General features: G+C 39.7%; 1 long non-coding RNA gene across 1 annotated transcript in view; it reads right to left on the reverse strand.

The window, feature by feature from the left end:
• The window catches only part of LOC132229355 (uncharacterized), a 446,389-nt gene that overhangs the window by 187,594 nt on the left and 243,973 nt on the right, over window positions 1-14,822 (reverse strand). The gene's annotated exons all lie outside the window — the stretch shown is intronic.

Raw genomic sequence — 14,822 nt, forward strand, 5'->3', positions numbered from 1 at the left:
GAAAGGAGGGAGCAAAGTGGGGTAAAGAAATAATTATTGAAAAACTTATAAAATTCAAGTCCCATAATCCCATAACAGAACCAACTATTTTTGCTGTTCCTCGCATGAGTTGAAAATATTGTGTAGTCCTAACATATTCCTGGGGAATAGAATATGGAAATGTGACAGATGTGATGAGGGGCACTATCACATAATATATGTAACTTGTTTTTTAAGATGGCATTTTAGTGATTTAAGGGACTCTATTACAGCATATTTATAGAAGCTCTGTAAATCTAATTTAGATATGTGAATTGAATTTTTACTTCTATATAATCATACTTTTAGAAACATATATTTTTCTTAGAACTGAATAAAATATGTGGGGGGTATAGATGTGTTTATTCCCCACAGAGTGTCTATCCTTTCATATGTTATCCCTTCTACATGTTTGTGTGTTGGCCTACATTCAACATATAAGGTGTATATTTGAAATATATGTAATTAAATGTTTTTAAATTTATACTTGTAAATAAATTAGGAGAGGTTATTTAATAAAATGTAATTTTATAAAGTAAAAAAATAGTCTCTTTGAGCACCCTGTTACATTAATTAAATAAAAATATTTAATTCATCAATTAATATAGCATAAATTCATCTTCTCACTTTTTAATTTTCAAAACCAATTGTTTAATGTCAAAAGACATTAAAATAATGTCTTTACTTTTTCTTTTTTATTGAATTTATTAGGATGACATTGGTTAATAAAATTATATGGTTTCAGGTGTACAAATCTAAAATACATCATCTGTATATCATATTATGTGTTGACCTCCCAAAGTCAAGTCTCCCTCCATCATTACTTATGCCCCCTTTACTCCCTTCTACTCCCCCCCCCAACCCCTTTCTCTCTGGCAATCATCATACTGTTGTCTGTGGGAGGTTTTTTGTGTTTGTTTTTTTGCTTAGTCCTTTCACATTTTTCACCCAGACCTACTATTTGACCTTTTGGTTAAGATAAAGTTTAGTATCTATTCATATCAGTTTATATTCATCTATTCTTATATCATGTCTAACTAACAGAAAACATTTGGCCTTGACCTAGTTGAACATAATCTCAAATATTTTAAATTACATTCTCTTCTCTTCTATTTCCTGAACTAAGAGAGAAAAGGGGTTTCAAGATGGTGGCTGGCAGTGAGGGACAGAGTGTGAGTGAGTGAGGGAGTGAAAAGGGAGTGTGGGGACGTGTGTGTTGTCTGTGTGCGTGTGCGTGAAGAACAGTTAGATCCTGCAGGATTTTGGGGGACTGACAGACAGAACCCTCTTTGACAGGGAGTCCCTGCTACCATTGCAAGCACTCCCAAGGGGCCAGTGCTGGCACAGAGATCTTGAAGGGAAGTTTAGCCTCACCACTACCCAGGCGGGCCTCAGACACCACCCAAGACCCTTCAGCCACTCCAGTCAAAGAACTTCCACTGCAGCTGCAGTCACACAACACCAGGACTCTAGCCTCTCTGGCTGCAGGCTCCTGTGAGTTCCAGAGTATGCTCCCTTCCCCTGCAGGACAATTATTTAGCCCTGGACCATGTGTGTCCAGGTGCCTGGGCTATCATGTGACTCTAGGGGCAAGTGACACTCCTGGTAACTCATCGCCATGGCACAGACCCTGGACATCCTGGTACCTGAGCACTCCCATGACTCTAAGGGTGCACGACTCTACTGCAAACCTGCCTCTACAACACAGATCCCAGGCATCTGGCGCCTAGGCTCTCCCATGAATCTGAGGGTGCACAACACTCCCACCAACCCACCGCCATGACCACAAGCCCCATGCATCCTGGCGCCTGGGCTCTCTGGTGTCTCTTGGAGTACATGACCCTCCCACCAAGCCCTCTGCTTCAGCCTCAGGGCCACGTGACTCAGCACCTGGACCCTTTGGTGATAGCAAAAATGGGGGGCAAAGAAAGAAAGAACCCCCAAAGGAAAGAAAAGGAAAAATTGCCAGAAAAGGAACTAAATGAAATGGAGGCATGCAATATGTCCAAAAAAATAATTCAGTTCATAATGGATGGATGAGAAAATAAACAACTTCTGTAAGAATCAAGAGGAAGTCAAGAATGATATTGCTACAATATAAAACACAAGGAAGGTTTCAATAGTAGACTAGAAGAAGCAGAACAACGAATTAGTGAGTTAGAAGATAGGACAGAAAAACATGCCCAATCTGAACAACAATCGAAGAAAAAAATTAGAAAGCAGAAGGAGAGCTTTGGGATACTATGAAAAGAGGTAACATACGTATAATAGAGGTGGCAGAAGGACAAGAAGAGAAGCAAGTATTAGAAAACCTATTTGAAGAAATAATGACAGAAAACTTTCCTGACTTGGGGAAGAAAATATCACACAAGAATAGAGAGTCCCAAACAAGATAAACCCAAAAAGACACATACCAAAACATGTCACAATTACAATGGCAAACTTTAAAGACAATGAAAAAATCTTAAAAGCTGCAAGAAAAAGAGAGAGAGTTACCTACAAAGTATCTCCCATTAGATTATTAAATAAGTAATTTCTCAACAGAAACACATCAGGCCAGAAGGGAATGGAATGAAGTATACAAAGTGATGCACAACAAGGGACTGAATCCAAGATTACTCTATCCAGCAAGGCTAACATTCAAAATTGAAGGGGAAATCAGGACCTACGTGGACAAAAAAAAGGCTAAGGGAGTTTATCACCACCAAGGCAGCACTGCAAGAAATGCTAAAGGGACTGTTGTAAAAAGAAGAAATAGAAAAGGAAGAAAAAACACAGGCTTAAAGACTAAAAATGGCTACAAACAGGTACCTATCAATAATAACCTTAAACACAAATGGGCTAAATGCTCCAATCAAAAGACATACAGTGGTTGAATAGATATGAAAAGATTATCCATATATACTATATCAACAAGGGACCCACCTCAGAACAAGGGACTCACAAAGAGTGAAAACGAATGGATGGAAAAACTTTTTTCAGGTTAATGGAAATGAAAAAAAGCTGGAGTTTCAGTACTTATAAATGACAAAATAGACCTTAAAGTAAAGACCATAACAAGAGATAAGGAGGGCCACATCATAATATTAAAGCGAGCAATTCAGCAAGAGGATATAACTCTGGTAAACATATGTGCACCCAATACAGGAGCAGCCAAATACATTAAAAAAAAAATTCTTGAAGATATCAAAGGAGAGATCCACAGCAATACAATCATAGTAGGGGACTTTAATACACCACTGACACCACTGGATAAATCCTCTCATAAAAAAAACCAACAAAGAAACATCAATCCTAAATGACTCACTAGATCAGATAGACTTAATTGACATCTGTAGAACATTTTAGAACATTTAAACCAAAGCTACAGAATATACATTCTTCTCAAGTGCACACGGGACATTTTCAAAGATAAACCACATATTATGACAAATGCAATGTCTCTTCAAATTCAAGAATATATAATTCATAACAAGCATCTTCTTAGATCACAATGGCATACAATTAGAAATCAACTACAATAAAAATAATGAGAGAAAAAACACCTGGAGGCTAAATAGCATGCTATTAAACAATGATTGGGTTACAAAGAGATCAAAGAAGAAATAAAAAGCATCCTGGAAACAAATGACAATTAAAACACAACAATCAAAAATCAATGGGACGCAATGAAAGCAGCCCTGAGAGGGAAGTTCATAGCACTACAGGCCTAACTCAAAAAACAACAAAAAAAAGTAATAAATTATCTAAACTTGCAACTTAAAGAATTAGAAAGAGAGTAATAAGAAAAGCCCAGAGTAACCAGAAAGAAGGAAATAATAAAGATCAGAGCATAAATAAATGTCAAAGAGACAAAAAAAAAATATATACAAAAGATCATTGAAACCAAAACCTCTGTCTTTGAAAGGATAAAGAAGACTGATGAACTTCTAGCCAGGCTCTCCAAGAAGAAAAGAGAAAGGACCCAAATAAACAAAATCTGAAATGAAAGAGGTGAAGTAACAACCGACCTCAAAGACATACAAAGGATTGTAAAAAAAAAATAATAATCTGAACAACTACTCCAACAAACTGGGCAACCTCAACGAAATGAACATATTCTTAGAAAAATGCAACCTTCCAAAACTCAATCAAGAAGAATCTGAAAACCTGAATAGGCTGATAACTACTGATGAAATTGAAACAGTAATCAAAAGCTTCCAGCAAACAAAAGTCCACGACCAGATGGCTTCACAGGGGAGTTTTATCAAACATTTAAAGAAGAAATATATCCAATACTTCTGAGACTATTCCAAAAGTTTCAAGAGGAAGGCACACTTTCAAGCTCTTTCTATGAAGCCAGCATTACCCTAATCCCCAAACCAGATAAAGACACTACAAAGAAAGACAATTATTGGCCAAAATCCCTGATGAACATAGCTGCCAAAATCCTCAACAAAATTCTAGCAAATCAGATCCAATATTACTTCAGAGGGATCATACTACATGACCAAGTGGAATTTATTACAGGGATGCAAGGCTGGTACAATATCTGCAAATCAATAAAGGTGATAGATCATGTAAACAAACTGAGAGATAAACATCACATAATCATATCAATTGATGCAGAAAAGGCATTTAACAAAATCCAACACCCCTTTCTGATAAAAACGCTCAGTAAAGTAAAGTGGGAATATAGGGATCATACCTCAATATATTAAAAGCCTTATATGACTAACCTACAGCCAACATCATACTCAATGGGCAAAACCTAAAATCATTTCCCCTACGAATAGGAATGAGACAGAGATGCCCTCTTTCACAAATACTGTTTGACATAGTACTGTAAGTGCTTGCCATAGCAATCAGACAAGAAGAAGAAATGAAAGAGTTCCAAACTGGAAAAGAATAAGTGAAATTGTAATTATTCACAGATCACATCATACTTCCCATACAAAACCCCAAAGACTTCATCAAAAAATTACTATACTTAATAAATGAATTTGAAAATGTAGCAGGATACAAAATAAAAACCCAGAAATCAATGACTTTTTTCTACACCAACAATGAACTCACAGAAAGAAAAACTAAAAACAAACAACAACAAAAAAACAATCCCATTTACCATTGCAACAGAAAAACTAAGACACCTAGGAATAAATTTAACCAATGAAGTAAAGGGCGGGTACTCAGAAAATTTCAGGACACTGACAAAAGAGATAGAGGAAGACAAAAACAAATGGAAGAATATACTGTGTTCATGGATTGGTAGAATCAACATTATTAAAATGTCCATACTACCCAAAGCAATCTATAAATTCAATGCACTCCCCATTAAAATACCAATAGCATATTTCACAAATCTAGAAAGAACTCTCCAAAAATTCATTTGGAATAAAAAACAGACCCTGATTAGCAGCAGCAATATTGAGAAAGTTGAACAAAGTAGGAGGGATCTAAACACCAGATATCAAGCTATATTACAAAGCCACTCTTCTCAAAACTGCCCGGAACTGGCACAAGAACAGACATATAGACCAATAGAACAGAACAGAGAACCTAGAGATCAACCAAAGACATTATCCTTAATTAACATTTGACAAAGGAGGCAAGAGCATACAATGTAGTCAACACAATCTCTTCAATAAATGGTTCTGGGAAAATTGGACAGATACATGCAAAAAAATTAAACTAGACCACCAACTTACACCATACACAAAAATAAACTCAAAATGGATAAAGGACATAAATGTAAAACTGGAAAACCATAAAAATCTTAGAATACTCCATAGGCAGCAAAATATCAGACATAAGTTGTAGCAATATCTTTACAGATACTGCTCCAAGCAAAATGGAAACTAAGGAGAAAATAAACAAATGGGACTACAACAAAATAAAAAGCTTCTCCACAGCAAAAGAAACCATCAACAAAATGACAAGCACACTACATGGGAGAACATATTTGCCAATGTTATCACCAATAAGAGTTTAATCTCCAATATTTACAGGGAACTCATACAATTTAACAAAGGAAGATAACAATCTAATTTAAAAATGGGCAACCGACCTAAATAGATATTTTTCAAAAGAGGACATAAGGAAGACCAAGAGACATAGGAACACACACTCAGTCACTAATCATCCAAGAGAGGCAAGTCAAAACGACAATGTGGTACTATCTCACACCTGCCAGAATGGCTACCATCAACAAATCCACAAAAGACAAGTGCTGGAGAGATGAAGAAAAAAGACCCTTCTGCACTAATGGTGGGAATACAGACTGATGCAGCCACTGTGGAGAACAGTATGGAGTTTCCTCAAAAAACTGAAAATGGAACTACCATTTGACCCAGGGATCTAACTTCTAGGAATATATACCAAGAAGCTAGAAACACCAATCAGAAAGGATATGCACCCCTATGTTCATAGCACCATAATTTACAATAGCTAAGATATGGAAACAGCCTAAGAGCCCATCAGCAGATGAGTGGATGAGAAAACTGTGATACATCTACACAATGGAATACTACGTGTTGGTAAAAACAGAAGGAATTCTTACCAGTTGCAACAGCATGGATGGACCTAGAGAGCATTATGCTAAGCGAAATAAGCCAGTCAGAGAAAGATAAATATCGCATGATCTCACTCATTTGGGGAACATAATGAACAACATAATCTGATGAACAAAAACAGATCCAGAGAAGCATTGATCAGACCTTCAAACTTCAGAGGAAAGGTAGGGGATGGTGGGGGTAAGGAGGAGAGAAGAACCAAAGGACTTGTATGCATGCATATAAGCCAAACCTATGGACACAAACACCAGGGAGGAGTGAGGGCATGAGTCGGGGTTTGGATGGAGGCAATGGTGGGATAAGGACACATATGTAATACCTTAATCACTAAATAAATAAATAATAAAAATTTAAATATGAAAATAATTAAAAATGGGACTTGCATTTGACCCAGTAATCCTACTTCAAGGAATGTATCCCATGAAAACAGAAACACCAATCAGAAGGAATATATGCACCCCTATGTTCATAGAAGCACAATTTACAATAGCTAAGATTTGGAAACAGTCTAAATGCCCATCAGCAGGTGAATGGATTAGAAAACTGTGGTACATCTACACAATGGAATTCTATGCTATTATAAAAAAGAAGGAATTATTACCATTTGCAGCAGCAGTGATGGAACTAAAGAGCATTATGCTAAGCAAAATAAGCCAGTCAGAGAAAGATAAATATCACATGATCTCACTCATTTATGGAATATAATGAACAACATAAACTTATGAACAAAAATAGAACCAGAGACATAGAATCATTGAACAGACTGTACAACCTATGAGGGAAGGCATGGTGTGAGGTGGTAAGAGATTAACCAAAGAGCTTGTATGCATGCATATGAGAAAACTCAATGGATACAGACAGTGGGGTGGGGGCACGGTGAGGGCTTTTGCTTGGCAGAAGGAGTGGTGGGGGAGAATCATATAATACTTTAAACTATAAAGAATTTAAAAAAGACCCACACCAAAACACCTCATAGTTACATTGGCAAACGTTAGGGACAAAAAGAGAATTTTAAAAGCTGCAAGATAGAGACTGCGAGTTACCTACATAGGATCTCCCATTAGATTATCAAATAATTTCTCAACAGAAACACATCAGGCCAGAAGGGAATGGAATGAAGTATACAAAGTGATGCACAACAAGGGACTGAATCCAAGATTACTCTATCCAGCAAGGCTAACATTCAAAATTGAAGGGGAAATCAGGACCTACATGGACAAAAAAAGGCTAAGGGAGTTTATCACCACCAAGGCAGCACTGCAAGAAATGCTAAAGGGACTGTTGTAAAAAGAAGAAATAGAAAAGGAAGAAAAAACACAGGCTTAAAGACTAAAAATGGCTACAAACAGGTACCTATCAATAATAACCTTAAACACAAATGGGCTAAATGCTCCAATCAAAAGACATACAGTGATTGAATAGATATGAAAAGATTATCCATATATATGCTGTCTACTAGAGACCCACCTCAGGACAAGGGACTCACACAGACTGAAAGTGAAGGGATGGAAAACATCCTTCAGGCAAATGGAAATGAAAAAAAAGCTGCGGTAACAGTACTTATAAATGACAAAATAGACCTCAAAGTGAATGCCACAACAAGAGATAAAGAAGGCCACTTCATAATACTAAAGGGATTGATACAACAAGATGATATAACTCTGGCAAATATATGTACACCCAATGCAGGAGTACCCAAATACATTAAAAAAAAAATACTCCTGGAATATATCAAGGGAGAGAACAACAGTAATACAATCATAGTAGGGTCCTATAACACCCCATTGACATCACTGAATAAATCCTCTAGACAAGAAAGTTATCAAAAAAAAACAGCAATCCTAAACAATTCACTAGATCAGATGGACTTAACCGACATCTTCAGAACATTTCACCCCAAAGCTACAGAATATACATTCTTCTCAAGTGCACATTTTCAAAGATAGACAACATATTGGGATACCAGCAAAGTCTCTTCAAATTAAAGAAGATAGAAATCATATCAAACATTTTCTCAGGTCACAATGGCATAATATTAGAAATAAACTACAATAAAAGCAATAACAAAAGTTTAAACACTTGGAGGATAAATAGCACGTTATTAAACAACTAGAGGCTCAGTGCACAACATTCGTGCATGGGAGGGGTCCCTCAGCTCAGCCTGCACTCTATCCAATCCGGGACCCCTTGGGGTATGTCCAACTGCCGGTTTAGGCCCTATCCTTGTGGAATTGGGCCTAAACTGGCAATCGGACATCCCTCTCCCAATCTGGGACTGCTGGCTCCTAACTGGTCTCCTGCCTGCCTGCCTGCCTGCCTGATCGCCCATAACCACTCTGCCTGTCTGCCTGATTGCCTCTATCTGCCTCTGCCAGCCTACCTCCCTGATTGCCACTAGCCCCTCTGCCTACCTGCCTGATAGCCCCTAACTGCTCTCCCCTGCCGTCCTGATCGCCCATAACTGCCCCCCTGCTGGCCTGGCTGCCCCCTAACTATCCCCCTGCTGGCCTGGCCATCCCCTAACTGCTCCCCTGCCAGCCTGCCTGATCACCCCTAACCACTCTATCTGCTGTCCTGATCACCCCCTAACTGCCCCCTGCTGGCCTGATCACCCCCTTACTGATCCCCTGCCAGCCTGGCTGCTCCCTAACTGCCCCCTGCCAGCCTGGTCACCCTCTAACTGCTCCCCTGCCAACCTGCCTGATTGCCCCTAACCACTCTACCTGCGAGCCTGATCGCCCCCTAGCTGCCACCCTGCCAGCCTGGTCACCCCCTAACTGCTCCCCCTGCCAGCCTGTTCGCCCCCTAACTGTCTGGAAGGAAGTTGGACATCAGGAAGATGTCTGGTCAACCTGGTCTAATTAGCATGTTACCCTTTTATTAGTATAGATAATTGGGTTACCAAGAGATAAAAGAACAAATAAAAAACATCCTGGAAACAAATGACAATGAAAACAGAACAATCCAAAAATCTATGGGAGACAGTGAAAGCAATCCTGAGAGGGAAGTTCATAGCCTTACAGGCCCACTGCAAAAAACAAAACAAAACAAAACAAAACAAAACAACAACAACAACAAAACAACACACAAAACAAACAAACAAACAAACAAAAAAAACAACTTATAGAATTAGAAAGATAGTGACAAGAAAATCCCAGAGTGAGCAGAAGGAAGGAAATAATAAAGATCAGAGTGTAAATGAATGACATACAGGCCAAAAAAACAATACAAAAGATCAATAAAACCAAAACTTGAGTCTTTGAAAGCATAAACAAGATTGTGGAACCTATAGCCAGGCTCACCAAGAAGCAAAGGGAGAGGACCCAAATAAACAAAACCAGAAATGAAAGAGGCAAATAACAACAGACCCCACAGAAACATAAAGGATGGTAAAAAAAGAATTCTATGATCAACTCTATTTCAACAAACAAGTCAACCAAGGAGAAATGGACATATTCCTAGAAAAATATGATGTTCCAAAACTTGACTAGGAAGAATAAAAAATCTGAATAGGCTGATAACTATGGAGGAAATTGAAGCAGTAATAATAATAATAATGATAATAATAATAAAAACTTCTGCCAAACAAAAGCCCTGAGGCAGATGGCTGCATGGGGGTTTTACCAAACATTCAAAGAAGAACTAAAACCTATCTTCCTCGGACTATTCCAAAAAAATTCAAGAGGAAGGAACACTTCCAACCTCCTTTTATGAAGCCAGCATTACCCTAAACCAAAACCAGATAAAGACACTGCAAAGAAAAAGAAATACAGGCCAGGATCTCTGATGAACATAGATGCTAAAATCCTCATTGAAATCCTAGCAAATAGGACCCAGAATTACATTAGAATGATATTATATCATGACAAAGTTGGATTTATCCCGGGGATGCAAGGTTGGTACAACGTCCACAAATCTATTAACATGATGCATCACATAAAAAAATTGAGAGATAAAAATCACATAGTCATATCAATTGATGCAGAAAAAGCATTTGACAAAATCCAGCACCTTTTCTTGATAAAAACTTTCAGCAAAGTGGGAATAGAGAGATCACACCTCTACATAATAAAAGCCTTATATGACAAACCTACAGCCAACATCATACTCAATGGGCAAAAACTAAAATCATTTCCCCTAAGAACAGGAGCAAGACAGGGATGCTCACTCTCACCACTCCTGCTCAACATAATACTGGAAGTGCTAGCCATAGTGATCAAACAAGAAGAAGAAATAAAAGAGTTCCAAATTGGAAAAGAAGAAGTAAAACTGTCATTATTCACAGATGACATGGTATTGTACATAGAAAACCCTAATGACACCATTAAAAAAAACTATTAGATTTAATAAATGAATTTAGCAATATACAAAATTAACACCCAGAAATATATGGCTTTTTTATACACCAACTGGAGGTCCAATGTCTGAAATTGTGCAATACCCAGACCTCCTACTCCACGGGACCCAGAAGTTCTGCCCACCATGGCTGCCATGGGACCCAGAATTCCTGCCCACCATGGCCTCTGCAGGAACCATCAATGCTCATCCTGGTCATTACAATGTTATGGCCAGAGGCCTTTTATAATATAGACTAGTGGCCCAGTGCACAAAATTCGTGCAGGAGGGATTTCCAATCAGGGAACCCTTGGGGGGATGTCCAACCAATGGGGGATGTCTCGAAATCTGGGACCACTGACTCCTAACCGCTCACCTGCCTGCCTGCCTGATCGCCCTCAACTGCTTTCCCCTGCCAGCCTGATCTTGCTCCCAACTGCCTCTGCCTGCCTGATCACCCCTAACTACCCTCCCTTGCTGGCCTAATCGCCACTAACTCCCCTCCCTTGCTGGCCTGGTTGCCCCCAACTGCCTTTCCCTGCTGGCCTGATCTCACCCCCAATGGCCCTCCCCTGCCAGCCTGATCTCACCCTCAACTGCCCTCCCCTGCCATCCTGGTTGCCCCTAAATGCCCTCACCTGCCGACCTGATCTAGCCCTCAGTGGCCCTCCCCTGCCGGCCTGATCTCGCCCCCAACTGCTCTCCCCTGCTAGCCTGATTGCTGCTAACTGCCTCTGCCTGCCTGTTCGCTCCTAACTGACTTCTCCTGCCGGCCTGATCTTGCCACCAACTGCCCTCCCCTGCTGGCCTGATCTGACCCCCAAGTGCCCTCCCCTGCCAGCCTGATCTCACCCCAACTGCCCTCCCCTGATGACCTGATCGCCCTTAACGGCCTCTGCCTCAGCCCACACCACCATGGCTTTGTCCGGAAGAAAGTCAGACATCCGGAAGTTGGACGGTCAACCTGGTCTAATTAGCATATTACCCTTTTAGTAGTATAGTTTATATAAGATAGGATTGCCTAAATGGCGGGGGGGGGGGCGTTCATCAGGAGGAGATGCTCTTGGCAGACAAAAATACATAATCCTTATATCTGGAGTGATAGCCAGCCACATGCACTATATTGCCAAATTGGTCATTAAAAAATGGAACTGCTTTCTTACACCTTACACCAAACAGCTCTTGCCCTTAAAGTTCCTCTCCAGCCTCCACCTTAAGTTCAGCCTTCACAGTTCACCCAGATTAGGTTCTGATTGGTTGGTTTCTATGCTAGTCAATGTCAAAAGCTTCACCTCCTGGGCAGCAATTGGCTAGTTGCAGTACACCCAGATTTGGTTCTGATTGGTTGGTTTCCATGCCAGTCAGCGTCAAAAGCTCCGCCTCCTAGGCAGCCATTGGCTGCTCACACTTCACCCAGATTTGGTTCTGATTGCTCGGTTTCTATGCCAGTCAGCATCTCTGGGCCTATCAACAGGCCGGATCCAAGAGGTGGGGCTGATCAGCAGCCCCAGCAGAGGCCAGAGGGAAAGAGAGGCAGGGCTGCTGGGCAGGCCCAGAGAGAAAGAGAAAAGCAAGTGGTGATCAACAGCTGACACAGAAGCTATGAATCAGACCCTGCTTCTCTTTCCAGGCCTTTTTGGAGCTTAATCTGCTGCCCCCTTGGCAGTCAGTGCTGGGTTGCCATGACTGCAGGACTGACTTCCAGTCAGTCGGGCCTTTGGTCATTTTGGATGTTACAGACCCTGGATTTTTATATATTAGGATAATGAGCTCACAGAAAGAGAAATACAAAAATCAATCCGATTTACCATCACACCAAAAAAATTAATATACTTAGAAATAATCTTAACTAAGGACCTAAAAAACCTGTACTTGGAAAACTATAGACATTGATAAAAGAAATCAAGGAAGACATCAACAAATGGAAGAATATAACATGTTCATGGATTGGTAGAATCAACATCATTAAAATGTCCATATTACCCAAAGTTATCTATAGATTTAATGCAATCCTCATTAAAATACCAATGGCATATTTCACAGACCTAGAGGAAACTCTCCAAAAATTTATATGGAATAAAAAAAGACCTCACATAGCTGCAGCAATCTTGAGAAAGAAGAACAAAGTTGGAGGGATCACAATACCAGATATCAAGCTATATTGCAAAGCCACTATTCTCAAAACTGCCTGGTAATTTCATAAGAACAGACATATAGATCAATGGAACTGAACAGAGAACCCAGAAATAGACCCAAGACATTATGCTCAATTCATATTTGACAAAGGAGGCAAGAACATACAATGGATTTAAGGCAGTCTCTTTAATAAATGGTGTTAGGAAACTAGACCATCAACTTACACCATACACAAAAATAAACTCAAAATGGATAATGTACTTAAGTGTAAGATGGGAAACTATAAAAATCTGAGAAGAATCCATAGGAAGCAAAATATTAGACATAGGTTGCAGCAATTTCTTTACCAATACAGCTCCTAGGGCAATAGAAACTAAGGAGAAACTAAACACATGCGATTACATCAAAATAAACAGTTTCTTCACAGCAAAAGAAGCCATCAACAAACAACAAGAAAGTCCATTCCATGGCGGAACATATTTGCCAATGATACGTCTGATAACGACCTAATCTCCCAAAATTTATAGGGAACTGATACAACTTAATGAAAGGAAGATAAACAATCTAATAAAAAAATAGGCAAATGACCTTAATAGACACTTTTTGAAAGTGGACATACCGAAGGCCAAAAGACATATGAAAACATGCTCAAAGTCACTAATAATCTGAGAGATGCAAATCAAAATGACCATGAGATAACCATTTCACAAGTATCAGAATGGCTATCATCAACAGATCAACAAGTGACAAGTGCTGGCAAAGATGTGGAGAAAAAGGAACCCTCGTGCACTGCTGGTGGGAATGCAGACTGGTGTAGCCACTGTGGAAAACAGTGTGGAGATTCCTCAAAAAGTTAAAAATGAAACTCCCATTTGACCCAGTAATCCCACTTCTAGGAATATATCCCAAGAAATCAGAAACACCAATCAGAAAGGACATATGCATCCCTATGTTCATAGCAGTACAATTTACCATAGCTAAGATTTGGAAACAGCCTAAGTGTCCATCAGCAGATGAATGGATTAGAAAACTGTGGTACATCTACACAATGGAATACTATGCTGCTGTAAAAAAGAAGGAATTCTTACCATTGCAACAGCATGGATGGAACTGGAGAGCATGATGCTAAGTGAAATAAGCCAGTTAATGAAAGGAAAATACCACATGATCTCACCCATTTATGGATACTAAAGACCATTATAAACTGATGAACTGTCAGGGCCAGCCTGACAGGGTTGAGCCGGGCTGAGGCAGGGAGGTGGGAATTGAGAAAAGAAAGACAGGAAAGCGGGGTCGGGAGGACCCCAGTTCTCTTGATGAACTGAAGCGAGTTTATTAGCTATACAATCCTATTTATACACAACACACTGAATCGGAGGTCTGTCAAGAGGAATGTATTCTTTGTTCCTCTTAATCTCTAAGGGAGAGACATAGCAGAAGGACAAGTTCTCAGTACAGCATATCTCAGTAAATAGTTACAGACTTCTGGGCAAGCTATGAAAGGCTGTTCTCATTCTACAAATGTTGCTCTCATTCTACTGATAATCGCCATCCAAACAAGTCTGGGAAAACTGTGTGGGTAAGGGTCCCAGCCTTTCTAGCCCCTACAGGTGCAAGGACCTTGCCAGCTTACATCTGGCCCCCAACAGATCCCCCTTCTTTGTTTTTTAGGCGAAGTTCATGTTTCAGTGTCCGACAGTTTTTTATGAGTACATGTCAGCAGTAATATTTCAGTTCTGGATGGTGGACAAATGGTGGCAATGTAGGTCCGACCCTCTCTGG

This window comes from Myotis daubentonii, chromosome 3 (genome assembly GCF_963259705.1).
Source record: "Myotis daubentonii chromosome 3, mMyoDau2.1, whole genome shotgun sequence".
Taxonomy (NCBI): domain Eukaryota; kingdom Metazoa; phylum Chordata; class Mammalia; order Chiroptera; family Vespertilionidae; genus Myotis; species Myotis daubentonii.